Raw genomic sequence first — 27,714 nt, 5'->3', positions numbered from 1 at the left:
AAGTGGAGCAAAATTGAATTACACAGTGAAAAAAAACAGCTAAAGTGAATACAAATGGATAAAGGACTTAACATTCTTGCATTATTATTATTTTTTTTTTTGTACTGGCATCGCTGTAGCTTCGCATAATTTTGTGGTATTTTAGCATCTTGTACAGATTTTAGATTCTGAAGACGTTTTTTTCTTGTCATTGTAATGGGAACAATGACAGCTACTGCAGCGCTGTGTTGTACATGATGATAATTTCTTTCTGTCACTGCAATATGATATTTTCTATCACTTTCTATTACAATTATTGCATTTCTCATATTTAAAGCCATGTTCATTGAAGACCCACTCAGAGGAAAAAAAGTAACATAAACTAAATTACATTTGTCCATAAGCTTACAATGCACCATTGCTTAAATGACCTAAGCATTCATTTTGTAGCATGTTATGGGAGGAGAAAGAATGAGAGGGAAAGAGAAAGAGAGAAAGTGAGAGAAGAAAATTTGGCAATATTTCAAACAACTCATTGCATTGTGGACACGTTGCATCTTCAAGAGCCATGACCTGATCTGTCGTGCTCATTCATTACTGTGCACTCAGGTCTGTCTTTGATTACCCACAGTCAGTCATGCTAAATGAAGAGGAATGTTTTTCACATGATAAGATGGAGATCCCCTAACCCAGTAATTTTAAACTTATACTAAGGCTTTAGGAAACTAGGGCTGTGGTATTCTGACAACTATAACAATGAATTGTTAAAGACTTTTGCTTAGAGAAAAGCAAATGTGATATTTCTGTGACTTGCAATGTGATATTTTGTGATATTTCTGTGACACGGTTATACCTTTAAGGTGTACCATGATATAATGAAGAAGATAGAGTGAACCCTTTATGGTAGCTTAGCACCCAAAAGCTCATTGTCACATCACACAAGGCAGTAACCAACAATTGTTGAAGAGAGACTGACACTCTATTATAACCATTATAGGAGCAACTTACATTTGTTTTTCTATGCTGATTCAATGCTTTTCTATAAATGTACATTAAATCATTACATTTGGACAATTTAACATGAAAGATAAGCATAATTAAAGAGATGACAAGTATAAAGTTCGTATTTCACATGGCTGCGTATGTTTAAGCATGTCATATGCTTTTTATGTTACTTTTAAATACAGGACATTTATTATAACACACATAAATCAATTTAAGATACTCTACTTTGCTGATAAAGACCTTCACATGTAATGCCAAAACCAATATTATCATTCAAACAATACTCATCTATAGTTAAAATTAATTATCTATTAAAATACTTGGCATGTCCACAGGCATGTGTCATGTTTATCCAGACTTTGTATTCCATGGTGCCATGACGTCAAAGGCTCACATGGCCTTTGAAATTGACACTTAAAAGTAACTATTTCTTGATTTATATACAGTAGGTACACAAAATTGTTCACAAACGTGTCACAAAGATTCAGATGAATTTCTTTAAAAAAATGTAAGATGTCAATATTTTCAATTATAAACATTTCTAGGAGTCTCAATAATAGTAACACATTTGCACATTACATTGAGTAGTGCAATAAATTTGCCTTGCTTAAATATTTCCAACATTTCATGTGTAAGACCAGTAAAATAAACAACTGTGATATTTCAGTAACCTGTATTGCTCATCTTTACCAACAAGGTGAGGTCAGAAAGCTGATTTCTTCTAGTTCAGGTTTTTATAATATGTATTTTTCATTTCTTAAAACATACAGCTATGACTACAAACAGGTGTCTGGAGCCCACTGTATTTAGGAAAGGTGTTTCTCTGTCTGTTCACACAGGAACAACCCATAGTATTATTAAAGTCTTTATTCAAAGCAAGAAACAAACAAAACAAAACAAAACAAAACAAAACAAAAACCACAGAGGCAGCGGTGATTTTAAACTGTCTGTTGTGTAAAAGCATTCATGTTCTTAAATAGTATATTTTAAATATTTTTACCTTTAGTTCTGTCCAGATATATTTAGATACAGCAGTTAAGACTAATGATATATTTATTTTCTCCTTACCCATTCCAGAGAGATCTGATGATTCTTCTTTATAAACTGGAAATCTTCCACTCCACAGCCCCCCAAATAATACTGCTACCTCCTATCAAATACAGGCCCTTGTTTAAGTTGGGCCCTCCTATAGCAGTGAATAAGTGGCTAGAAACACTTGAACATAGGCCAATGATTTATTATTTGAGTCATGCCCCAAATATTTATGTCTCTGAATATCATTGTTGATTGCGTTAATGTAAATTAATTTACTTTATTAAGTTTTTATCCTCTCCGGTGAGATATGATGATAAGTATATGGCTCTGGCTGGGTAGGTTACATCTATATTGTGCTATTACGGTTCATAAATTTGATTTAATTTTGTTGCATTTGAGGAACAGGGCGTTTTGAGTGTTATACACTGCTACACAAATCCAAATTCAGCATCCACATTTTTATATGAAAGTGCCTGAGAGTTAGATACTGAAAGAAATAGAAATGTGGCGATACCGTACAAGCTTGTTTCGGTTTAAACAGAAGTTGCAATTTTCTGTGTTTTTGTTTGACAGGAGTCCCAGTAATGTGAGGCTGTGTGGTCACTGTCTGGGAGAGTTCAGGCTGGTGGTTATGGTGGAAGCACACTAGATCAGTGAACACAGTGAAAGAGGTCTTTAAACATTTTAGGGATAGTATGCTACAAGCCATATATGACTTTGGGGTAAAAAAAAGACCTAAGCATATCAGTACCATCAGAAGATTTTAATGACTATAGCAGTTGAATGTTATTTCCATATTTAACATATATTACTCAAAGAAAATGTCACTACTTCTCTTATAGACCTCTTTTCTATATATTGTAATGACTAGACCTGTATAAAAAGGTGTATAACACCAGAGCAGACCCAAGATGTTGACTGCTGAAAGGAAGCTCTGAGACAATGCATAGACTGAAAGACATGACCCACTGATGTAAAAGTCCAAAGGAAGGAATATGAGAAGTTAGAAAATCACCAGAGACATAAAGAATAAATAAAGAGAATGTAGAAGGTCATCTAGTAGTGACAAGGGCACTCGGGGCTGGAGGAGGAGCTGGAGGAGCGGCTCCAACAGATCCCAGGAATGACAACATCAGTCTCAGTCCACTCCAATCTGAGGAACTCCAAAAATAATGCATCACACCCTCAAACTCCCACACCTCTGTTCGAAGGCCCAAGTGTGAGGAAAAAGAAATGGCTACCTACTGAAAGGGTGAGACCATAATAATTTTTCTACCAAGATTTTTCACTGATGGCATTTTGAAAAGCTAAACATTGAGATAATTAATTACTTAACTGAAATAATTTTATAGGACGTGTGTCTTGGTGGCAGCTGGGTTTATTAGTTTGCTTCTTCAGATCTTAATTGATGGTTTCATGAGAGAATTGTCTAGTAAGGGAGCGGACACATCCTATTGAACATTTCATTTTATGGTTTTACTTTTACTCTTCACCTCATGCCAAAGAGGACGACAGTTGCACCATGTGTTCTTTTTCACGTGTTTTTTTTTTTCATTTCATTACAATGTTCCTGAGCAGGAAAAATGCTGTCCTAGAAATATTTGCATGAGCTTCAAACAAGACACTGGGACACACCATTTGTTACGAACCCCAGGAACAACCCTCAGCCCCGCGCAGCCACGCCCACTTGCACACACCCCTGATCTGTCTCACCAGAATTCTAGCGCACACCTGATTCCCATTCCCCTCATTACCAACCCCCTTTATAAGCTTCCCTTCCCCGTGTACACGTCATGAAGTATTGCTTTACCTATGTGGCGTAACGAGCGTTTCCTTATCCTGTGTGTCTTCCTGGTTATTGACTCCTGCCTGCTTTCTAGACCTCGTCTCCTGCCTGACCCTTGGACACCTCCTGCACGCTACCCTGTGTTTCAACCCCGGACCAGCCTGACCACGCTTACTTGTCTGATTCCACGAATTAGTTTGCTAATATAACACCTCTAGCAATTGGATCCTCTTTTGTGTGTGTGCAAACATTACAGAAACTTCACCATGAATGCATGGATAAATTACATAAATGAAAAACTGGGAAAATGAAAAAAAACTTGTTTAAATTTGAATGTTGATGTAATGTTCCTCTGAGGGAAGCTGACAAGTATTTTTCTTGGGGGCATTCCTCTGGGCTAGTGTCATCCTTCAGAGCATTCTCTAGGTCATCTTGGAAGCCCCACCGTATGGGTGCTAGGAAGCAGCTATTAGGCAGGATGGTCTCTGGATTAGGGTTGGTCTCTCCCTTGTCATAGATGTGTGACAAGGCATCCGCCTTTTGATTCTTGGAACCAGGTCTGTAAGACACAGTGAAGTTAAACCGGGAGAAGAACAACGACCACCTAGCTTGTCTTGGGTTGAGTCGTCAAGCTGACTGTAGGTACTCTAGGTTTCGATGGTCCGTGTATACCAAGGGTGTTCAGCCCCTTCTAACCAGAGTCTCCATTGTTCTAGGGCAAGTTTGACCACGAAAAGTTCCCAGTTTCCTACATAATAATTCCTCTTGGCGGGTTGTAGTTTTCGGGAGTAGAAAGCACAAGGGTACAGTCGAGGTGGGGTGCCTTGTCTTTGTGACAGGATTGCTCCCAGTCCTACATCAGAAGTGTCCACTTCCACAATGAAGGGAAGAGAAGTGTCAGGTTGACGGAGAATGGGTGCCAAAACAAAGGCCCCCCTCAAAGTCAGGAAGGCCTTGGCATACAAGCGATGTTGTCAGAGATGTGTCAGGATGGCCGTTATGTGATCCACATGCTCCGCTTTGCATCAGGAAAACACGAGGATGTCATCTAAGTACACGATCAGGAACTTGCCTATCATATCTCGAAATATTTCATTCATAAAAGCTTGGAAAACTGAGGAATTATTAGATAACCCATACGACATTATTAGGTACTCATAGTGGCCTCGTGTCATGATGAAGGCTGTCTTCCACTCATCACCCTCATGTATGCATATATGGTTGTAAGCGCAATGCAAGACCAATTTCGTGAAGATGGTCACTCCTAGCAGTCATTCATGGGTTAAAGAGATGAGGGGAAGAGGGTGGGAATACTTTACCGTCACCTCGTTAAGGGCCCGGTAATCAATGCATGGCCTTAAACCTCCTCCTTTATTCTCTACGAAGAAGAATCCAGCAGCGACTGGAGAAGTGGAAAGACAAATGAAACCGTGTTGTAGTGCCTCAGTGACGTACGCCTCCATAGCCGCCTCCTCTGGGAAAGAGGGTAAGGCTTAGATCTTCGGGGCAGGGGAATCCCAGGAAGGAGTTCTATAGCACAGTCACAAGGTCGATGAGGTGGGAATTTAGTCGCTTTAACCTTAGAGAACACGTCCGTGAAGGGTCTATGGAGGGATAGACTGGAGTGCTTGCATCTCTGGGCTCTCGACAGTAGTGGAGAAGACTGGCAAAAACATGCAGTTCTCAAAGCAGTGTTTACTCCATGATAGTAGTTCAGCCTTGGACCAAGAGATACTAGGGTCATGGGTAGGCAACCAGGGAAAGCCCAGTATAATGGAGTCACAGGACATGGGTAAAAGCATAAATTGAATTGACTCACAATTAAACAAGCTGGTCTTTAGTGTGACTGAGACAGTTTTGTGTTGGACTATAGCCTTACCTATAGGTTGGCCATTAAGGGAATTAATACATATGGGGGGATCTAAGGCGAGTCTAGGGATTCCTAGTCACCCCTGATCTGTCTCACCAGAATTCTAGCGCACACCTGATTCCCATTACCCTCATTACCAACCCCCTTTATAAGCTTCCCTTTCCCATGTACACATCGTGAAGTATTGCTTTACCTATGTGGCATAACGAGCGTTTCCTTATCCTTTGTGTCTTCCTGGTTATTGACTCCTACCTGCTTTCTAGACCTCATCTCCTGCCTGACCCTTGGACACCTCCCGGATGCTACCCCGTGTTACGACCCCGGACCGACCTGACCATGCTGTGGTCTGAGTCCACGAATTAATTTGTTTGCTAATACAACACCACTAGCAATTGGATCCTCTTTTGTGTGTGCAAACATTACACCATTACCTTAACATCTTTCACCATTAAACATGGTGCAACTGGGAGATCAGAATTTATTGCAGAGAGCTCACTCTTGGCTGTCTGTGGGCCTAATAAAAGCACTTTTGTCAGGATTAAGTGAGAGAAAGTTTCTCAATATCCAGTGTCTATTATCCTTTACACAGTCCTCACTAACATTAAGGTGATATTTATCTTCTGATTTTCTGAGATATATAACTGAGTGTCATCAGCATAGCAATAGAAAGTAGCAGCATTTACAAATAATTTCACCAAATGGTAGCACATATTAAAAAAGCAGGGGCCCTAGAACCGGCCCTTGTGGGACACCAAAATTAAGATTGGTGTATGCCAAAAAGTCACCTGTGTTTACAATGTTTACAAACTGGTAACTATCAGTTCAGTAAAATCGAAATCAGCAAAATCCCTTGATTCTGTTAATATTTATGAGCTTCTCTAGTAAAATATTGTGATCTATCTGATAAGTGCAATCACCAAAATGAAGATGGCCTGTAGCTCGAAGAACTTACCACACCCGTTGTATTTAACCTTCTTGTTGTACTAGAGGCATGCTGAGAAGGTCTCTCTTACTGCCGGTGTTGCTAAATAATTTGGGTTTATTAAAATTCTGACCTGTATGTATTGAATCAGCTTGCAGGTATTGCTTGCATAATCCTGTGGTGAAGCTGTATAGCTGTATTAAACCACTGAGTGAAAGAGAAGTTATGACTTTCCCAGATGACCCAACCATTTTTGCTTATAGGTCATTAAAACATTCAGCAAATCTCATGCTATCAGTGATATCTCATACAAACTGACGTGTTTTCAGAGAGGTTTCATGCAAAATAAAGTGTTTTGCTGGATGCCGTTCTATCATGTTGAGGTCTTATTTTCATATGTAATTACTCAGTTATGTGTGTCAAAATAGTAGATTGTGATATTCAACCTCTGATGTAAAATCCCTCACAACTGTGTATTTTAGGCAAACCATAACATTTCTGCCAAAGGTACATTCAGTTTCTCCTTTTCTCAGAGCTGCCATTAGTTATCAGCTCTGTGCATTAAAGTAATTAGTACCATTAAAACATTTCATGCTTGTACTGGTGTCAGTGCTGATTGGGCAGAGAAAGCAGAGTCTAAGCCTGACAGTATTCCTCAGTCCCTGAATGAGCACGGTTACTGAGCATCTGGCTCTCCTCGCTTGTCTCAACTTGTCCTCGCTTGTCTCGCAGAGATCTAAGAATACGCTAGACTTGCACTGGAGAAAATCCATACCAAACCCCATTTGTCCCTCCCTTTTCTGTTCCTTTCCTCCCTGTTGCTGAGTTGCTGTCAGTCACCGTGTGAGGCCCCCAATAAGTGAGCGAACCATTGCCTTAAAGTCTGCTGCAGTGTAAAGAAATGCCTCAGTGAGGACAGCTAGTAACTTGCCTTTTTAAAATTCTGTATTCAGTACTTATGTAAATAACATATGCATAATGTGTCATATTATCTAAGAGTAGTTGCCATTTATGAATTAATTATGGGACAGCAATGATGGGCCATTGTAAAGCTATTTGAAAAGCTGTAAGCAGATTTTAAGACATTTAAGACAGATTTTAAGACATAGACTTTCCCAAGCCGTTTTTAAGTATGGTGATATTAGCTTGCCTTTTTGGAATCAGAAAAAGTTTAATCTAATGGTTTATTGCCTGTCTGGAGGTTTTCTCTGGTGAAGTTATAGCAAATCTGTATGACTAACGCTTTCCTGACATCACTCCAGTTTTCTCCTACAGAACGTTCAACTCGCCACTACAGTTATTTTTCCAAGCAGCCATTGCAGATGTGCTCATGCTGAACACATTTTATACACATACACATGCTGAATTGAACTGATGTGGATTATTGCTTTTAAACGTGAAAAGGTATTTTATAGAAATTTTCCATGAATCATTTTATTGAACATTTTATTGAAGACTTTGATAAGGAGATAATGAGTCCTGATAATGCATAAACCCCTGGGGCTAAACTTGAGATCATTGCACTCTTACTTTCAAATTTAGCAGCAAGTGAATTAGCAGCAAGTGTGCCCAAAACAGAACCCTGCGAGTGACAGACGTAACTCCTTCCTCTCGGGCTTTGTGTGGGAGGACTCAATTACAGGGTGGAAGGCCGTCTTCTGAGTCCTTGGCTGCCCTGCACCTTGAAGTCTTTGTGAGCAACAGTCATTTTTTATAATGATATGGCTTATTCTGCCTCTCTCTTTAAACGGAGTCATTGTCCAAACTCTCTCCTTCAGACCTGTAATTTTCACTACCAGGGAAGTATTTTACTGTTTCATCACCAAGACTGGGATTTTGGAGAGAAGGTAGAGCCCCTAGAGTAGGTAACAGAATTTGTGGTGTGATTTTCTTCGGTCCTGAAGTTCTTGACAGGATGTCACTTTTACAGGTCACAGGAAGTAGATAGATGTGAAGGGTCATCACATACAGGTTAATATGCTTTATTCACCTACCACATCACCAGTGGAACAGCAAAAACATTTATGCTTAAAGGGAAAGTAGGTATGTCCTCCCTTTAAGACTGGCCCCACCTATCTGAGCAGTGAATGCGGGTTAAATTTATAGAGATGTTCTCAGCATTTGACCTGCCAGATTTTGGTTCTCAGCCATGTTTTTCCTTTAGTGAGAACATTCTAGACAAGTACAAGACAGGTTATGTGTGTGCATGGTCATCAGGACTCATTAATGTACCTCTAATGTTAGAAGCTGTTCAAGCTTCACAGATCTGGCATTTTTGCTTTGACTGACTTGAAAAAGTGAAATTAATGTTAAAGGCCTGGATAAATAAAACTAAATATGATAAAGTGAAGATTAAGTATCTGTATTCCTCTGAAGCCTAGCATGGTGTTCCAAGTTGCAAGAGGATTTTGAGTTAGTACATGAAGCCTTCCATTTGGTTTAAATTGTAACATACTTTCCTTCCTTCGTCTTAGCCCAGCCTTACCTCCTTAATCACTGAATTCTGTCACATCCCCTTTCTTTCCCTCCGCCTCTAATTCCAGTCCCCTCCCTCTCACTCAGACACAAATACTGAAAGAGAGAGAGAGAGAGAGAGAGAGAGAGAGAGAGAGAGAGAGAGAGAGAGAGAATGGAAAATATGACTGAATTCTTCCCAGACTTCAAATAATTTGTGCATGGCGGGTGGAAGTAACCATGAGACCATATCACAATGAAGAGAAAAGAAACAGAAAAACAGTAAAAGCAGCCTATTGTTTTTATATTCACTTTCATTTACAGTACCTAAGACTATTATAATTTCAAATGCATTATTAGATAGATTTCTAATATTAAAGTTTGCCATTATTGTGAAAATAAAATGGAGTTGTTAATGATCTAAGAAGAGAAGTAGGTTATAGTGAAAGAGTTGAGGTAGGAGTAAAAGATCATCTACTCCCACCCACATGTGTCAACACTGAATTTGCTCCCTGGAGGGGTTTTCATAATGGCTGCAGAACAGATGTGTGTTTCAGATTTGCGCGTCCTGAACACCGTTGTCTAAAAACGGCATACAATGTAGAGTTACAAGCCCTAACATTTCACTCTACTGTATGTAAACTTTACACATGGGGTACAGCTTGATGAAGAAAGTTTCCAGATTCTGTTTTTATTGTTAAATAGTCATCATTCAAGTTCACCATTTGTGAACTTGTACAAAGCACAGGGTTACCCCTGGATCTTGTAACCGCCGGTTTCCTGATTCCATTATAGATAACCTTTTACTTGTACTACAGATATCATCATCAACAACGACAAAACTTAATACAATGTTAGTTAGTAGTAACATTGTTTAACTTGGTAATATATTATTGCATTTACAGGGAGGGCACCGACTGAGGAGGGGCTGTGCTACTCTATTTACAGCACGCTGCAGCTGACAGAGCACACATACATTGGAGGAACGTTATCTCAGGCAGTGGTGAGGAGTTCAGTGCTCAGTCTGATCTAGACATAATTTCCAGTCTCTCTGGCAGATGTATAACTGCCCAAGGAAACATCTGGAAAAAGGTCTTTTTAGACTCTAAAATATTGTCCTTTGTGCTGTTATTCATCCTTCTGGTTTTCATGCTTGCTCTCCAGTTGTGCTTTGTAGTAGCTATCGATCTTACTGGGTAATTTTATTTCATTTATTTCATTTCAGTTTCATTTGAGTGGGGTAAGAAGCCTTTTCATTTCAGTGCTTTAATATCAAAAAAAGTGTAATGCTACAGGATGTTAGCAGTGAAAGCAATGTCCAACAGATCTGGTAGAAAGACCTAAGAGTGCCTTTAGTAGTACCTGAACTGTGGCTTCATGCTGCACAGTTTTTCTTATATACAAAACATGAAATGTTCTGTGAGCAAATATTACAGTGTAAATAGCAGATGGGTAGCATCACTAAATCCATAACTTTGGAACCCAAAAACATTTATCTGCATATTAAACATGTAATGGAAAGATTTTAGTAAGCAAAAGACCTAAATCTCAGACCTTTGATTCTTGTCATAATGTTTCCTGTGTCTAATATGATGCAAAGAAAAAAAGCAAAGTGTTAGTAGCATTAGAAAGATTGGCTTGATAAGATAATGTGTCTGCTGCCCTGGTAGAGTTAACATATTTAGGTATGTGGAATACACATATTACTGCACTACATTAGCAATCATGGTAGAAGCATTCCTTAATTAGCTGAAAGCTGTATAATTCTATTAAAAATGTTCAGTACCTTTTATATTTATAAAAGAGACTATGTGATTATACGGCATGCATGGCAGAGAAGATTCAAAATGATTTTCCAGTATGTAAATTATGCTTGAAGGTCAATAGTGCAGGTGTTTATAGGTGTACGTGTTGTATGCCTCGAAGTGATTGTGGGTGAACTTTAAACTGTTCAAGGCAAAATTAAATCCCAGTTTAGTGCAGCCTCAGGAAACCTCAATGGAGGTGTGCGAGAGTATAGTGTAGGAGCATTAGCTCAGTGCTGGGGGCTGGAAACCTCATCAGTCACCCCCTGACGCCAGCAACCTGGCACTCATAAACACCGCTGAGCCATGAGCACAGCCGTGAGAGAGGGATGGAAAAAATGAGAGTGGAGGGAGGGAGACGAACTGGGGCTAAGAGCTGAGGGCATAAATAGATGTGCGGAGAACGTTTGGGATGGCCAGACAGAAAGTTTCAGAAGTTAGAGACAAAACTGGTTAGAACAAAAGCTTTTGGAAATGGGATGGTGAAAGGGGAATGGGGTAGCAAATCCTCAATCTCTCTGTGGATGAAAAGGAAATGTGGACAGAGAAAAAAGAAACAGATGGAGAGAATGAAAGAAAGAGAGGAGCATAACGAAAGAACCTAGAGAAGCTCTAAGCACATGAAGGTTTCATTTACAAGCCCGATATGCATGTAATGTATATTTAGCTGGTACTTTTATCCAAAGAAACTCACCACTATGACTGAGTACAACTTGAGGTTTAAGGGCATTGCTCAGGGACTCAACTGCAGCAATTTGACCATGGTGGGGCTTGAACCAGAAACCTTCTAGTGGCAAGTAAAGCACCTTAACCACTAAGCTAGTGGTACACAGGTATACAACTTTCTGGAGCTTGCTTGCCAAAGCAAATGGCTGCCATGTTCCGGGAAGACAGTTTTGGCTGTGTGCAGTATAACCATTGGATGGCTTCAGTAACAGCAGTACATTGTCACATCACTGTATATACACAACCAGGCTGCCAAGGGCCAAAACATTTCCAAGGGTCATGTTCATTCAATAATACTTGAATACCCACTGGCATACACATTCTTTTTGAACTGTGAACTTGTTGGCTATTGCCATTTCAGCATACTTAGTAGGTGTTAGTTCCCAATGCTCTCCTAAGCTCCTCCCCTTTTTGCTAAGTTCCACCTCCATCCATCTCGTTATGTTTTTCTTTTTTTTAAAGAAAACCCACATGCATGCTGTCTTCTAAATGTCTTCTTGGATCAGCCACTGCAGATGTATTCTTGCTCTTTCCTGAACATGTAACACCTAAGACACATGCTTGTAAAGTACAGAAACCAGTAGGCCAAAACGATTTGGCAACAGTCTCCCATAACTCTGCAAGTGATACCTTATACATGGGGGAAAATCATTTTCTCCACACAGCCAATTCCTGTTGCTGTGTTGAAGCTGTGTTAAACAGAGAGGTGAAATTTAAGCCAGCACACCATTTCTCGCTGTCAGATGCGACATCTGCCAGAGAACAACCCTGAAAGTGAACTCCGTTTCCTTCACTTGGTCTGCCTCCACTGGCCTCACCCCATGCCTGTCCTGTTGAGCACATTAGGGTGTCCCATCTGGGTTCCTGACAGGCCCTCTCTCCTCCCAACAGGTCTGCTGAACAGCCAGTAGTGATCCAGAGGTTAGCGCAGTCACAGAGAGCTAGCCAATCACAACTTGAAGCGATCCAGAGCTATGAACAGCAGAAACCACTTTAAAAAAAAAGTTTAAATCCTCTTCCCTTAACCTACTGCAAACATTCTAGATTTTGAGCTCCTCTAGTTTTAGAAGAGCATGAATGTTATCATAGAAAGATGAAGATAAAGTTAGCTTAGTGTATTTAAGTGTATAAGTAATTATTGTTATTATTAAGTAATGATACCTACCATTCCAACTAGTGGGCTCATGGAAAGAGAGCGAGAGAGCGAGAGAGAGAGAGAGAGAGAGAGAGATAGAGAGAGACAGCCACCCAGGTTGTTTTTAACTTCTTGAGCCTTTTTTTCCTGCTCCACAGCAGGAAGAGAAGATCTGACTGATGCAGGTCATCACACTTGATCAGACCTTCAATTAATCAGACCTTGATCAGACCTTCCATTGATCAGACCTTGATCAGACCTTCCATTGTCCCACTTAGAGATAAATGGCAGTAGCATTAATAAATGGCTACAGGATGTGCGACTGATGAGCAGGAAAGAACAGTACTAACAGTACTAACCCATTAGAACTTCATGAAGAGACAAGCCGGGATTGGAGTTGTATTGATACAATGAATGAGCAATTTGGAGAGCCATGGTTCAGGTCTGTGGCAGTGTCATGAAGGAGTGAACATTTTCTTAACAGAGTTCTGCACAACTTTACTCTGCATCTGTTTGCAGTTTGTTGCTTAAACCTAACCTGAAAATCTCTCTCTCACTAAATGCAACCCTGCATAACATGATTTAGTGTAATTCTACACAGTTCATGTTCTGCGCTACGTGAACTCTTTCCTTTTCCATGATATTGTGAAGTTCTAGGCGTTCTACAGTGTTGTTGTTTCAGACATATTCCTGTGTCTGCCCCAGCCTTTCTGTAGACTTGAGACCAGAAACGGTGACTTCAGTGGAAAAGAATGCACAGTGGTCTCCTCTCCCTCCCTAAGACTGAAATGCAGGCAATATATGTTCTTTCTTCTGCTCGCTCTCTCTCTCTCTCTCTCTCTCTCTCTCTCTCTCTCTCTCTCTCTCTCTCTCTCCAACCCATACTCTAGAATGGAACAGGAGGTAGTATTAACTTTTTTTTCGAAACCAAGAAACCACGAATCTACTTAAACTTTTTCCTCCTTTATGCGCCTTTCCTCCATCACTGTTTTTTTTCACTGGAGAAAAATGTGCTAAATCAGATGTCTGATACTCTATAAGTTACACATTTGTATTCATTATCAGTTCATTGGTGAATGTGCTGAAATGTCCAGGATTGTTTCAGAAGTTTGGTTCTGGGGGAATGTCTGGTACCTGTTCTGTCTGGTCTTTGTGGGCATCAGTTGCTGTCCACGTCCCACTGCAGCCCTTTCATAAGAATGAGGAACAGTTTTGTGTTTGTGCAACTTAGTCTGTGTAGCCAGTCATTAAACCAGTCTGAGTTGCCCACTACATCCATTTCTCTCAGAAATGCTGGCCTGACTTCCCTCTTGGTTGAGGTTTCTGTCAGAGCAGAACACAGAGAAAGAGGGAGTGACTGAGAGTGAGAGAGAGCTACAGGGAGTGAGCAAGTGAGTTTGTGTGTGTGTGTGTGTGTGTGTGTGTGTGTGTGTGTGTGTGTGTGTGTGTGTGTGTGTGTGTGTGTGTGTGTGTGTGTGTGTGTGTGAGAGAGAGAGAGAGAGAGTAGTCCCTATAGGCCATATTCTTTGGTTTGATATTCATTTTTAAAAATTGAAAATGCAGTCAGAAATGCAATTTAACAGGTTTCTGATGGTGGCAGAGTGAAATATGCAATTTTTTAAATTGCTATTTGCCTCTCTGCATATGATTAGTGAAAGGAATCATAAGATTAAATTGGCACTTTTTAAATATATTCTAATATTTGACATAATGTCACCAGTTCAATTATATATTTTAATTTATGAATATAGCACCTTTCATACATAAAAATGCAACTGAAAAACAAACATCAACCCAAGTATATAACACAATAACAACAAATAAATACATAAAAAGAGAAACATTTAAAAGAGAATAAAAACAACATTGTGCTATTAAAGTGAGATAAAAGAGGCACAAGGCCTCAGTTCGAAAACTTAATGTAGCCCTCAAATGATCAGAGAATGAGTGCACGGTAAAGAAGGATCATGTCAGCATAGCACATGGTACACAGAGTATTGGTACTTGATAAGGTACATATCATAGATGCTTTGGTTCACAGGGTTTCAGGATTATTTATCAGGATTACAATTAACTAATTTCATAGTGCTATGAGAAATCAGGAGTCTGTAAAGCCAGGAGTGCACAAGCACAGTATAATGCAATAAATCCAACATGATTTAAATTATAGAGGAGGCATGGCTAACATGAGTCACCAGTGAGGCATACGCATGTATACACACACACACACACACACACACACACAAATGCACAAGCACAGACACACAAAAGCACAAATGATCTGGAGACTCAGCTGTTTGTTGGCATAAACTTTAGTTAAATTCATTAATACTAAACTGAAAACAAAACCTCTGTGATTTGTTGAATCTTAATTTATCAGACCTCATTGTGTTTGTTTCTTTGCTGTCATGTTGTAAGAACAACATTTAGAGTGAACAGCATTTGAATGCACATTTCTGAAAGAGATGATCTGTGATGGCAACAAATAAACAGAGAACTGAAGAACCACATGGAGTGAGAGAGTGAGTGAGAGTTAGAAAGAGTGAGAGAGGGGGAGAGAGAAAAGGGGGGAGTGAGGGGGAAAGAGTGAGGGAGAGCGTGAGTGTAAATCATGAACCCTTGAACCCTACAAGAAAGAAAAACACTCCATTCTTTATATCTCTTACAAGCAAGCAAGGAAAGACTGAAGGACATGCACCTTGTTTTGCTAATATCCATTTGCAACAGACCAGTGTAATTCCAAAATGCAATATTCTAGGCTTGTCAGGTTTCAAATTCTGTGTACTTCCTGCTAAATGTCTTTAACAGGCTACTGTTCTTCACGTTAAATTCACTAGCATTGGTATCTCAGGGCTTGGTGACAAAACCAGATGATCTTGATGTGGGATGATATTTGCAAATATAGAAATAGAAGGGCATGATTTAGAAATCTGGAGTGCCAAAAGTGTTTTTTTTTTAAATTATTATTATTATTTCTTTGTTCAATTTATAAATCAAAATGTCAAAATAAATTTTAATTGTGAATTAGTAAACAATGTGCTGCTTTTACTTCTTTAGTGAAGTAAGTCAAATAAGTCTTACAAAGTAGGCCTATATATTTCAGATTCAGACTTAAAGACAATATGAAATGGAAACAACACATTTACCTTCTATAACATTTATTTCATAGTGAGAGCATTTTTGTCATCATTCTGCATGGTTCACTAATACGGAATCTGTGCTTTGGACTCAGGTGATTGGCTGGGAGGCATTTTAGTTTACTTCCTCTTGCTTGCTTTTTGTAGGTCAGGTGACAACAAACACACATGGAGCTGATCACAAAGAAAAAGTGGATAATTAATTATTACATAACCCAAACATTTATTTGATTTTGTGAACACACTTCACAACTAAAGTACAGTGACATAAACTCTCAACTTACAGAGCCTCTGATATTAGATAGTTACTGATGGTATGTCTGAGGTATAATAACGCTTTCAGGTGAAGCACAATACAGTGACATTACTATGTAAGGAAATAAGTCACAGCATGTGTGCACTCTAGGTGGGCATTCCCTCCAGATGGCATGTAAGCAATGATGCAGTGCAAAATGCATAAACAATTGACAGAAAGCAGCTGTCAATAGGCTATTACAGAAAAGACCAAACATTACCACTTGTACTTACTATGCCCAGTATATCCTGCATGTTTGTCAGCATTCATTTCCCACTACATGTTGCTCTGTCCCTCGAGCCAGTAGTCTATAAAGATGTCCGTGTAAATTGGTTAGTAATCAGGACCACATAGAGGTAAGGCGTCCTGTGGTGGGCCTGCTGATAAATTAAACCAATTAGACCAGCTTCCCTCACACTTCCACTAGCACTGGCAAATGCTTACATTAGTCTTATAATAGAATAGAATTTACTCTCTCTCCTAAGATCCCTGTGTACAGTATTTACAGTCTTATTTTTTTACCAGAACAAAATGATTTTGGAAGAAATTTTTATTTTCTGTGTGCTTGTTATTCTAAATTACACCAACATGTTAGAATCCACATATTTAACATGTTACATCTCATAAAAAGAAAGATTCTAATGTGAATATCTATTTTTACCTATTTACCTTTTGAGCATAAAAATTAGGAATATTAATTCTGTTATTTTTTTCCTATTCCAATTGACAGAAACAACATGTACCTAAACTCCTAGAAAAACTGAAAGTGTAGTTATCAGTGTGATCCTTTATGAGCACACATCTGCACTCAGCACTGCAAATTAAAAATTGTGTCTCTATGGTAATAAAAAGACACTTGGACTTTATTGGCCTAAGTCTAAGATCAGTAAGCATCATTACTTGTGTTTACAGACGCCTTCTGTTGGCCAGAGAGGGAACCGCAGTCCTGTCCAAAAGCCCTCATAAAGGGAAACTAATTGGATGAGTTGGTACATGGAAAGATGGACAAAAATGACATGCAATTGTAAGATGGTAACCCAAACTCTAAACCCTAACCCAAACTCTAACCCTATAACCCTGAGTGTAAAGGAAAAACATTTGCAGAAATATTACACCATGCAAAATATACACCATCTTTTGGCTTTGATAAATATATCAAATCTATAATTTCACTGATTTTATCTGTGTATTCAGAAATAATATGTAATTACCTATGTAGTACTAATATGTAAAAGATCAGTATTGTGATAATGTGCTTGTCTATGGTACTGGATCTTGGCCAGTTTGAATAAGTTAAGTCATGCTAAGTATGTGTCAAGCTGCTGCAGACTGAGTAGACTGTTTCTGACTCACAGTCTGAGTTCAGCTATGGTTCTTGTTTGTGGGGTAATTTCAGTAAATTTTAAAGCTTTGGTAAAATACCAGCAGTAACATTTTACATTTCAGAACTTGGCATTTTATTAGCAAATGAAAGATCTGACAAATTCTACAAATGCCTTAAAAGTTTGGTGTTTGTACCTGAAAAATGCCCTTATAGCTATTGTTTAGACTAACAGTGAGATCTTTCTTCTAAACCTTTTTTTTTTTAATATAAAAATTTTAAAAAATGTAAATAAATTAAATAATTGTTAGTAGAAAAGCTCTTTTTAAAATGCTCCTTTAACATTACATGAAATTTAAACTACAAAAATTCTTCCATGTGAGGCTTACATGTTTCAGTGATATCCAACTCATTTCTGATCCCTGCTTCCAGATGGGAAACAGAAGTTTAGTTCGTCAAGTTCTCCTGCAGGAAATACCAAGGACACACAGAAGATACACAGAACAGTTGAGAGTAGACTTGGTGCATTCACCTCAACTCGAACAGCAGAAAGCAAGGGAACACATAAAGGTGGGGCATGTTAAAGGAAGAGAACACATTAAGATGGGTCATGTGAAAGGCAGTCATCTTGGCATGAATATAAAATACCAAACATCAATACGAATACAAATTTGTGTGTGTGTGGGGGGGGGTGATGTATACAAATTTGTATTTTGTATACAAATCTTTGGTTCAAAAACAGTACCACAATACTGTTCAAATGGACCCTGCATCTACTTTACATTTAACAGACTTCTTCCAGCTGAGGTCCAAAATGGAACACAGAGACACATGTTTGTCTGGAAAAAGAATAGAACAGAAAGCAGCAGAGCGATATAACTACTCTTGTGTGGATGGAGCCTATGCAAAATGTCTTTTGCTTATTGGGTGAGAGTGGATGGCTATATTTACATTAATAATTTCTCCCTGTATTTGGCCCGACGGGAGAATTGCTGTTTCCTCTCTCACTGACTCATCTTGGAAACCCTGCCTCCATAACTATGCATGCTGCAGTTTTCCACATTCATTGGATCGATGTGTTGACTGGATTGTTGTCCTTGTGTAAATGAAGACAAAGAAAATACAAAGTATATCGAATACAGATCAAATAAAAGGCAAAACACAACATAGATATGCAGTTCCCTTTCAGGCATTGACAATAGGAATGTATGTAGGCTGCACATATGTTATCAATTTCTGGCAGTGTTGTAAAGTCTGAGAACAAAAGGCAAAACATAAAACATCTCTGGGAGGGTTTGTCAGAAAACTGCTGCTTGTTAAATGTTGTGATTCTATAGTTAACCACTTGCATATTTTCAGTATCAATACCCTTATCAATATCCATTACAACTGCATGAGGAGAAAACACGGTTCCTCCCGCCTCAAGAATGGTGTTCAGCTGATCAATAGCAGGGAAAAGAGAGGGCTTTTAGTTTATTTGTAGCTTACGCTAAGAAGGAGTGTGCAAAGAGAGAGACCCCCCCCCCCCCCCCCCACACACACACACACACACACACACACACAGGGTCATGAATATGAAGGGTTTTGCAAACAAAGCTACACGGTGTCACATTGCAAGCCCTGCCACATCAACACAGGGAGGAACATGTTTGCAAACCGTGTCCACAGTAGAGAGGGAGAGGGGGTGGGGGGAGAGAGAGCGAAGAGGGAAGAGGAGGATGGGAGGGAGAGAAGGCGAGAGAGAGAGAGAAAGACAGGGAGAGAGTGATGATTGGGTAGGAACAAAGAGGGAATGGGAGGAGCTGAGCTCACAAGTGAATGTTTTAAGATAAATGGATAAAGATATATACTCCTTTTCCCAGCAATCCTCTATAATGCTTCCCATAGAAAACTGTAGACCCTTATATTTCTAATACAAAACCAACAAAAATGTGAAAGGTATATGCCACAAATAAAACTCTGCCATTCATTTTTAGATAATGCTTCTTACTTGTAGCCTCAGATCCTGTTCCTTTCTGTTTTGCTTCTATATATTTATTTGCATGTATTTCTCTGTTTGAAGACAAATGACAAACCACCACAGAATCAGAATCGAATCAAATTAATTATTTTCTATTTTTTAAATTCTATCTCCAACTTCCTGAAGAAGTAGGAATGAAATGCAGTGTTTTGTATGTGTGACTATTTACATTATCTGAATATATTTAAATGGCAGAAAATCCCTATGATTCAGAAAGGTGGACATGTGGACATTAATGTAGTCTAGTAAATAGTTACTGCACCCCCCCCCCCCCCCCTTCCCCCGTGTCTTGGTGCACTTGCCTGCTGAGCATGTTGAGGCACTGGTCACCTTGCATTCCTCTACACCAGGATTTCATTCCTATTTAGGGAGATGACCCTTTAAAGACTTCCCAGAATCTCTGCTGCAGAATCTCTGGAGTTTTTTTGTAAACTAATTGGGCTCATTTGACTTCTAATTCCATATAAAATAAAAAAAAGTCAAATTTGTTTCAAATGAAAACAATTAAAATACCTCACCTAGGAACATTACTGCTCTGATGTGTGAGATAACAGATAAATACAATGGGTTGTCTCTCCCATGTGCACAAATATAAATTAAAGTTTGGAGAAATTATTTAGCTTGAATAATTATTATTTAGTAGGTAGATTGATTTCTTGTTATACGAAGGCAATCATTGATTTCTTATTATAATATCCCATAAACATTCCACATTTCAGCAAGTATAACCCAGCTTGGTGGAAGATGAGCCATATTTTTGAAGGTCATACTTTTATGACCCATTGGTGTAGAGACATTCTTATTGTTTTAACTGCCAGGAAAACATTTGAAATAAGTTTAAAGTTATACTTTTGTTTCATTTCATCTCACCTAGAGGACAGAGAGTAAACCTAGAGTAAAAGGTGGCCCAGTCTGTTCAAAAACCTTAGATTTCTCAATCTGTTAACTAAATAATTCCTTCTCACATATTGAAAGCAAATTAAGCAACATGTTCACCAAAGCAATTGTGTACCTTTAAGATCAATAAGCGATTGTTAATAATAAGTCACAAAATTACATTGTCATTAAATCAAGTTTAACACTTAGACATATAGTTTAGTCACTAACTACTTTAAAACACATATTGAAATGCATATCATAATTCATACATTTGCAATCATTAGAAATGTTACCATCTTATGGCTTTCTTGGTGGTATTAACTGTAGGATTGCTGCTGAGGCATCTAGACTCTACTGGAAGTTTAGAGACCAATATCTACTCTGGGTACCCTTCCTGCTTGGGATATTCTGGTTTAAAATGATATAAATAGTTCACTTGGACACAAATGTAGGTTCAGGGCAGAATGATTCCAGATACATAGTGGTTTAAGGAGCCTTGACTGTCTAATTGCTTTAAATGGTCTTGATGAAGGCGTCACATAACGAAAGGCATACTGGTTTACATTACCTAGACCCTGGTTTCTGTGAAGGGGAATACCTGAGAATGTGTCCTGGTGACTGAACCTATTTGCAGGTTTGATGTTCTTTTATCGGAGCACTCAGGTTTGCTAACCTCTAGGATGAGTGTATGGGCTAATCAGACAGCTGGGTCTGACAACCAGAGACATACTGCTCTATGGTGCCCCTTACAGATGTGCTAATACTAAATACTTACTGGATGGAGTATAGTGGACATGCAACATCATACATGAGTTCCCTGCTTCTAAAAGACACCTGACCCTGAGACTGGCCCTTATCTGGGAGGTGTTGAGAGCACTCCCTGATGTCTGGCTGGGACACTGAGAGTCAGTGAATTCAGGCCTAATAGCTCTGACTGGTAAAGAAAGTTCTACATGTGTATGTATAGTTCTATATGTATATGACTGAGAGAATGAGTGAGTGAAAGGTTTTCAGTTATTTTTAGAAACCCCCAAAAAATGGTAAACCAAACTATTCTGCCATTTTAAAATACACTGCTTGGCCAAAAAAAAAAAGGTCACACACTCTAATATTTCGTTGGACTGCCTATAATTTTGATTATGGCATGTATTCACTGTGGCATGTTTTCCACAAGCTTCTGCAATGTCATAACATTTTATTTCTGTCCAGAGTTGCATTCATTTTTTCCGAAGATCTTGTATTGATGATGGGTGATTTGGACCACTGCGCAAAGTCTTCTCCAGCACATCCCAAAGATTCTCAATGTGGTTCAGGTCTGGACTCTGTGGTGGCCAATCCATGTGTGAAAATTATGTCTCATGCTCCCTGAACCACTCTTTCACAATTTGAGGCTGATGAATCCTGGCATTGTCATCTTAGAATATGCCTGTGCTATCAGGGAAGAAAAAATCCATTGATGAAATAACTTGGTCATTCGGTATATTCAGGTGGTCAGCTGACCTCATTCTTTGGGCACATAACATTGCTGAACCTAGACCTGACCAACTGCAGCAACCCCAGATCATAGCACTGCCCCCACAGGCTTGTACGGTAGGCACTAGTCATGATGGGTGCATCACTTCAGCTGCCTCTCTTCTTACCCTGATGCACCCATCACTCTGGAACAGGGTAAATCTGGACTCATCAGACCACATGACCTTCTTCCATTGCTCCAGAATCCAATCTTTATGCTCCCTAGCAAATTGAAGCAATTTTTGCCAGTTAACCTCACTGACAAGTGGTTTTCTTAAGGCTACACAGCTGTTTAGTCCCAATCCCTTGAGTTCCCTTCACATTGTTTGTGTGGAAATGCTCTTACTTTCACTATTAAACATATCCCTGAGTTCTGTTGTTTTTCTACAATTTGATTTCACCACACGTTTAAGTGATCGCCGATCAATATTATTCAAGATTTTTTCCGACCACATTCCATCCTCAAAGATGATGTTTCCTCGCTGTCCTTCCACTTTTTAATAATGCGTTGGACAGTTCTTAACCCGATTGTAGTACTTCCAGCAATCTCCTTAGATGTTTTCTCTGCTTGATGCATGCCAATAATTTGATCGTTCTGAAACAGATCTTTCCATGACCACAGGATGTGTCTTTCAACATGGTTGTCTAAGAAATGAGAAGCTACTCACTGCATCAGTTAGGATTAAATAACTTGTTGCCCCCTGAAACATAATCACCCATGCAGTAATTATCCAATGGGAGACTCTTATCTATTTGCTTAGTTAAATCCAGGTGGGGCCCTTTTTTTTGGCCAGGCAGTGTATGTCTAAAACATGCATATTAGGCAAATAAGACATTGAATCATTTTGTCCATCTAGTTACTTTAAAGCTTTGCGTGTATTGAATTAAATATAAATACAGAGAATCAATTGTTGTTCATTAATTTGCTGTTGCTGGCTTGTGAATAGTACAGGAATAATGTAGTGTGAAGCACCAAAACATTTTTAGATTTATTGTTTGCATTTTTTGATTAGTGTCGTTCAGTAGATAGAGATGTGTGATTCTCTCTGAACAACGCTACATCCTTGTAAGCCATTTTCTTCCTCTGTCAACTACTATGTCGACTTCACTGACATATTTAGCTTCTCTGTGTTATCTCTGACTTTGTGCTGTCTCTGATTGTCTATGACTCTGTTCAGTCTCCAACTCTGCTGTCTGACTCTTTCATTCTGCATGTCTATACATGCTGCAGATCAGGCTTTTTTCTTTTACTTTGAGCAAAAGGTTGTCCTTAATATCACCCCTAGCTGTAGGATAATGAAAAAGGCTTGTTCTTGTTTCTTTCCATTCTAAACTTCCCTGCCCCACCCAAAGCTAGCCCCACCCTGGTGAGCATACAGCTCACACTGCATATGTCACCACTCTTACCATAGCTCAATGAAGGTCTCTTCATTCATTTAGATGTTCACCACATTCATTCAGCCCAGAGACTCTTTAATATTTTCTGTGATTATTGCTAAGTCATTTATGTACATTTAGCATATTTTATTATTTGTAGGAATTTTTAAATCATAAAAATGCTTTTGCACTCCTGGGATGTTTTTTTAAATATCTTTTTAAAAAGAGTCTAGTTCTGTAACATGTCTTATTCCTTCCATCTCATCATGGAGAAATCAGAGCCATATTTTCCAGTTTTTTTCCAAAATAAGATAGCAAGTTTCTTATTTAAAAAAAAAACAAAACCTCAACTGAATTGCATACATATTAATGACAATACAGTTCATATACTTTGAATGATCAATAATATGTCCCATTTTCTCTTTTGGTTCCCAAAGCAGAACAGTACGTGTCACCTCAGTTCCCTCCCTCAGCAGGCTCAGACTGATGACATCACCAAGTCAGTAAGACAGCTGTATTCTTTCTCTTCTGGTCCAGCTTAATTCCATGCATCTGTTTCCTTGACTACCCTGTTCTCTCCCTAGTTCAAGTCTCTTTGTAACATTGCTTCAGGCTTCACCATCTAGACCACTCCTCCAGTCTGTCATTTTATCAGTACTCTAAATTCTATTTTATAGTCCTAATTCCACATTCTGTCTTATTCTCAAAGTGTAGTGCTCTTGCTTTGGTTTCTTCTCTCATAGTTCTTCCTGCTTCTTTCCTGTCATGTTGCAACTTACTCTCTGCTATTAGCCAAGTCCAATATGATCTCTTTTCTACTGGCCAAGGAAGACTATGGGGGCATCCTGCTAGTATTGTTCATTTCTTTTCTTTTTTCACCTACTCAGGAATGTTGGATTAGCCACATAAATACTTCAGTTACAGGATCGGTACATGATTTGGTCACACTTAGTAATGCTGTCCAATGAATACCACTCTATCCAATGAATACCACTATGTCAGTTTTTCTTCCTCTCCTGCTCAGGTGTACTCCTTGGCCTTCTGTCATCTTGGAAAATCCTTCTGTCTGGAGATACCCCTCTATTTCTTTGAAATTCCTTGGTGAAATGGCAGAGACAGTCTTATTTTGATCTTGCCAAGCTAAAGCCAAGCCTCACTTCCAGATGCACTATGGCATCAATTCTCCTTCCATCTGCACTCATCATTTCCATTGTATACCTTCACTCCATTATTTTCATGTCCAGGGTCCACCTTCTCTGCCACCAGTCCATTCCCTGCTGATATAATCTCTTTGGATGATGCTTGCCTTACAGAACTTCTTTTTTAGTTCCTTTGTCTACAGCATCAGTACCTTTATAAGAATGATCACTTTATCATAGTAACAAGGAATTCAAAATGTCAGTGCTGGCATCACCAGCTGTCATCATCAGTTGAGTTCAAGGCTGGATGTTCAACAAGATATTCCTCTCTCGGATAAGGAATGTCACTTCCCAGTGCTTCAGTGCATGTAATGTCTGTTTGAGACATCTGGAATTGGTTACGCTGCTGGGAAGCTGGGAATAGCTACACTACAGGGTGAAAGACAAAAAACATACAGCAGAAAATGGAGAAAATGGAGCCACAATTCTCAGAATAAATATGGCATCCTGGGATGACTTGAATGTGTACATGTAACACAACATCTATCACATCATGCTGTACATGTATCACACAAATTGATACCATCTACTTTAATTCATTAAAAAAAACCCTCTAACTTCCTTTGAAGTTAGTGAGCTCAAAACCTCTACAACTACTTTTGATGCATGGTACATGCTTTTAAAATACAGTAAACGTATTACAGAAAGGTTAACACAACATCACATAGTTTCTTCATTATGTGTCATGTATGTAGGCCATGGTCGATTTCAAGTTAATTGGCTGGTTTGAAATCTCTGGCGAGAAAACTTGTGATTAACTAGCAGTTTCTCTTTTCTCTTTCTCATTCTCTTTCTTTCCCACATACTCAGACACACATGCTTAAAGTATGTCCATGTGCCCTTTACTTTGTGTGTGCATTGGCTGTGTAGTCAGGAAGAGCATGGGTTTCTTCTGCATATGCTTAAATTGCTGGAAAATCATAAAGGCAAGAAATTATGATAATGTATATCAGTACAGCCCACTGTTACTCTCACATTCTGTCAAATGGAGAAAATCATGCATCTTCAGAGGATATCAAAGGCAACACGCAGCTCTGCTTTGTTTAAATTTCCTAAACTACATTGCAAGGATAAGAAAACTATCTCAGTAGGAAACCATTTCTTACATCCCATCACCAAAATGGTGTGTGGTAAGACAGAGATATTCATCACCAGTAGAGTTGTGCTGTTTTAAAAATACTTACTTTGGCCGTGTATAGTCAGTTAGAACCAGATCACATTTATAAAAAATAATACTAATATTAGATAGTAGGCTCTTCTTCAAACAAAATACTCCTCACATAAATCTCCACCTACACACATCTTCAGACCCAGAATAACATGTTGGCTTAAACCCGCCCCCCCAGGGTACCAGCTTTAAGGTCAGCAGGTGTTTGAGGTGCAGACAGAGGGGACTCCTCTCTCCCTTTCACACATACAGACTCTCCAACCATCACTTCCCTTCTGGGACAGCAAACTGAGTGGCAGACAGAAAAGTCAGCCAAGACTCTCCTACTGTCAAGTTAAACCAGGATGGTTTAGACTGTTGGTACTGTGCATATATTTTTAATTTCATTCCTTTTTCCCATTTTGTTTTATGGAAATGGTTTAGACCATGTTCTATAACGTACATGAGCAAATAAACTCCTAAATAAAAACTTAGGATTTCCCACCAACAGTAGTACTGAGGGTGAGGAGTTTTATCTGGTGTGAATCAGAGGAGGAGTGAACTTTCTGCTCCCTGCAGAATACTTCTCTGCTCTTGCCAACATTACAGTTTAATGCAAGCCAGTGAAGGTGCTGCTACATGCATGCATACATAGCTTCTTCCTTAGTGCTTAAGCAAAGGACACTGTAAAATTCCTTTGGTCTCTAAACAGTGTAGTAAGTATTGGCCATACCTGAACAATGTATCCCTTGGGTTATGAATACATGTTTCTCTTATACACTGATCTGGAGCCATTTACACTTTGTGAAACACCTTGCCATAACTACTGACTGAATAAACACCTTGCCATAACTACTGACTGAATAAACACCTAGCCATAACTACTGACTCAGTAACAGCAAATCTGGTCTCACATCAACATGAAATGGCAGCTTTCACCCCAACATTGTCTTACTTCAAGCAGGACATTGTTCACTGTGCTAAAACCACTTGAATAAACAAATCTCTTTCCGAGCTGCTCCGAGTTTCTCTGATAAGGCCCCAAAAAAAGCTTTGTTTTGAATGTTATTTAAACCAAGAAATCTTGTACTTTAGTTTTGCTCTGCTATTCTATAACATCATAAATGTGTTCCATTAGTGTCTCACCTCTCTCCCTGCCTCTGAAGCCTTGTTTGCTTTTTCTTTATCCATTTTATTTGCCTCTGCTGGATTTGACCACCTTCAGTCTCTAAGCTCGATTTGTATTTGTCCTCCTTTTTTCTTTCCATTTCCAGAGGACATGTAATAGTAGTTATACTTTAGTGTGCTGTCCTGTCTTTCAGGACAATATTTCTAACAGCTGTAAATGGAAAAGAAGAATTGTGGCCAAGAGAAATTCCACTGTTATGAATCAGAGTAGGAGCAGCACTCTGTACCATCCACGCAAGCAGATCTTCAGTGATGAAATGCTGAAAATGCACCACTAATGTACCATAGTAAATAGGACATATTGCTGTGATACTATGTACATACTGATATACTGCATTAATTGCACAGAGAATGGATACTAATCATAAGTTTGATTATAATTTCTGCTAGTTTCACAGCAAATACAACAGTAGCTATTTCAATATGAACAATAGCTAAACATTGCACACTGTATACTACAGCAGCTATTTTATAATAAATATTATACAATAATGCGCATATAAAAACACTAGTAAAATCCACAATAATAGTAAGTAATGGTTTTAATTTCTTTAAATAAGACTTAAAATATACTAAAATGTTCTTTGAACATCAACATTGAACAGTTATTTATATATCCTTTGCATTGACTTATTCATAGTTTAAGTATGCTTCCTATGCACAATCAAAGCCTTAAACCAAAATTATGGTTCAGACTGCTTCCATGCTCAGTGTCTTATTCCACAGCCCTTCAGCTGGGTCGAACAGAATTTCACCGTTCTTTTCTTGTTTGGCCTGCATTCCTCCACCCATCACAGACACGGAGGAATCTGTGCTTGCTGGAAATTATTTATAAGATCTGCATATCTGCCAAGAGGGCTCGGATAGCCTTTTCTCTTCTTTCTCACACATAAGAGCCACAATCATACACATACATGCACTG

At 38.9% G+C, this 27,714-nt stretch overlaps 2 long non-coding RNA genes across 3 annotated transcripts in view; one reads left to right on the top strand and one right to left on the bottom strand.

The window, feature by feature from the left end:
* The window catches only part of LOC145651372 (uncharacterized), a 38,115-nt gene that overhangs the window by 1,856 nt on the left and 8,545 nt on the right, over positions 1-27,714 (top strand). The gene's annotated exons all lie outside the window — the stretch shown is intronic.
* Positions 14,608-26,938, bottom strand: LOC113574301 (uncharacterized). Of its 2 annotated transcripts, XR_014117107.1 has the most exons (5): positions 26,751-26,938; positions 17,860-17,935; positions 17,050-17,122; positions 16,383-16,529; positions 14,608-16,028 (listed from the first exon to the last, which is right to left on the bottom strand). It is a non-coding gene; the product is annotated as an uncharacterized LOC113574301 (long non-coding RNA). The 2 variants fall into 2 exon arrangements; XR_003410307.3 differs by lacking the exon at positions 26,751-26,938 and having other exon boundaries at positions 17,860-18,013.

The sequence above is a fragment of the Electrophorus electricus genome, chromosome 15, assembly GCF_041902795.1.
Source record: "Electrophorus electricus isolate QZ-2024a chromosome 15, ASM4190279v1, whole genome shotgun sequence".
NCBI classification, from domain to species: domain Eukaryota; kingdom Metazoa; phylum Chordata; class Actinopteri; order Gymnotiformes; family Gymnotidae; genus Electrophorus; species Electrophorus electricus.
The sequence above is the reverse complement of the archived record's forward strand: the minus strand, read 5'-3'. Positions and strand labels throughout refer to the sequence as shown.